General features: G+C 56.5%; 1 protein-coding gene across 6 annotated transcripts in view; it reads right to left on the bottom strand.

The window, feature by feature from the left end:
* Positions 1-2,240, bottom strand: part of MYT1 (myelin transcription factor 1) — a 124,124-nt gene that overhangs the window by 113,896 nt on the left and 7,988 nt on the right. Inside the window, exon 1 of one of the 6 annotated variants that reach the window (XM_019510096.1) lies at positions 1,750-2,208. The exons of the other annotated variants lie outside the window; for them this stretch is intronic. The gene's annotated coding sequence lies outside the window, so the exon portion shown is untranslated. Of the gene's footprint in view, positions 1-1,749; positions 2,209-2,240 lie in introns of those variants that run through there. 6 annotated transcript variants of the gene reach the window in all.

Raw genomic sequence — 2,240 nt, 5'->3', positions numbered from 1 at the left:
CCCCCCCCCCGCCCTGGGAAGGAGGGGTGGCCGCGCACTACAGCCCGGTCCTGGCTCCCTCCAGGACCCCTGTGAAGTTAAAAGGGGATGAGCATCTCCCACCCCACGCCAGTCCCCAGCAAGGTAAAGAGGCTTCCCACGTGTGCATGGATAAAAGCAACCCCCCCAGCTGGCTCCTAGCAGAGCCGAGGCAAAGATTCCCCTCCCCATCCCAGCTGTGCATCAATACAAGCAGCCTCCTAGCAGAGCCGAAGCAAAGACCCCCATCCCAGCTGGGCTTGCCCGGCTGCAACTCCAGGGGAAGCCCACCCTGGCCCCTTGGCCTCTGCCCGCAGCCACCCAGCAAAGCCACAGGAGCCAGCGGGCAGGGGGCACCACAGCCCGCCTCCATCCCTGGAGCCGGGCAACTTCGGATGGGAGCTGGTCCAGGGCCCAGGCGCAGAGAGGTGCCCTCCCCAGGACAGATCCAGAGGAGGAGAGGACTTCAGGGCCAACCAGGGAACAATAACCCCGGCGTACAAAGAGGAGCAGAGGCGGCATCTTGGCTTCTGGTTTCTATGACAGCCGCGGAGACAAACCAACTCCAAACTCCGGTTCCTCTCTTTCTCTCCCCCTCCAAAGCCCAGCTTTTGTCTGCCATTAATTAAAGTGGCCATATGGAAAAAGCTGATAATAACAGCAGAGGAGCCAGAGAGCGAGCCGGTCAAGGGACAGCAAGGAGTTTGCCCGACTCGGCTTTCCGGATCAGAACAAGAGGCAGAGAGGGGGCAACAACAGGCAAGGAAGGGGGCTGGTCGGGACTGCCCTTCGGCCCCAGGAGCTGCCCAGGCGCCTCCATGCTCCGGGAGGCTTGGAAATGGCTGTCCTGCGAAAACTGGCTAAGTCGGAGGGACAAGTCTGGGCGAGCCAGCGACAAGGGGGCAGGGGGGACCATTTCCATAGCCCCTGCGGTGCCTGGAGGACGACAAGGGAAATAGTCTGATGACTCACAACACAAAGGCCTCCTGCCATCAGGATCCGCTCTGCTCCGGGTTATTCCCAGCATATTGGGAGTTGCTCTTTTGTTTGTACAACTCACCCCAGCCCCCTGGACTTGCAGCCAGGGAAGAGGTCCCTGCTGCTCTCCTCCCGGATGGATGCATAGACAGCTAGGCAGACAGCTAGACAGACAGGACAGAGGGATGGACACACGGATAATCTAGACTCCAACAAAAACAGACCAGAGCTGGGGCAGAGGAGCTGGACTCACTTGCTGTACAAACAATTCTCAACTTTTCCACCCCCCTCTTTGGAAATGGTTAAAGGGATTATCGACCTCAAGCCTCTTTCTACCTCCCAAGCTAGCTAAAAATAAAACATTTTCAAGTCTGCAAGCCAAACGCACGGGGTTTTAATTCTTTCAGCCCTGAACACTTACTTGGTATTAAAGTGCGTGCTATTTTAAAACACTCCTCCCCCCCCCCCCCCCCCCGTTAGGAAAGAAAAGAAAAGCATCTCGACTTAGTTGCACTGAAAATTTAAAAGCTCTTCAATCATTAAAGAGCAGGAAACTGCAAACCGCTGAAGTCCTGGCCTGTAGCTTTTTACATGATACCAACAAGCAAAACTGCCTCCTCCCCAAACATCCCCACACCAGCAATTGCAAAGAACCCCCCCCCGAATTATTATTATTATTATTATTATTATTATTATTTGAAAGGAAAGCAGGCAGGCGGGCAGGGCGCGCGGCACGGCAGCTCCTTCCCCTACCTCGGAGCGAAGTTGCAACGCCAGATATCCCAGGGACAAATGAACTCTGAATCCCGGCTCCCCCCCGGGCTCTTTAAGCCTCTTCTTCTGCTACAAACACCCCAGGTTTGCTCCTGGTCCACATCCACCGATGTCCAGATCCACAAGCATCGCATCAGCTCTTCCTCCTCCAGAAATATTCAGAAAGTTTCCCCGCTGAATAGGATGCTGGGGTGTTGTTCCCCCCCCCCTTCTTGTTCAACCTCTGCTCAGCCAGCAGCATAACAACATGTCCACTAGCATCTCGGAGAGAGAGCCGGCAGGATGAACCTAGTCTTCATCGCCCCCATCGCATCCCCTCCGGGTCTCCAGGGCGATGCGAGAGCCCCCACCTCCCCGCCTCCAAGAAGCCGAGCCCGCATCTGCTTGCACGCACCGAGAGCCCTTTGCACGGTATCAATCCAAGGTGAAAGGGAAGAGAAAAACACTGGGGGGGGGGGGGACCCCCCCGC

Source organism: Gavialis gangeticus, unplaced genomic scaffold (genome assembly GCF_001723915.1).
Source record: "Gavialis gangeticus isolate Ggan-Ray unplaced genomic scaffold, GavGan_comp1, whole genome shotgun sequence".
Taxonomy (NCBI): domain Eukaryota; kingdom Metazoa; phylum Chordata; order Crocodylia; family Gavialidae; genus Gavialis; species Gavialis gangeticus.
This window is presented reverse-complemented; position numbering and strand designations above follow the sequence as displayed.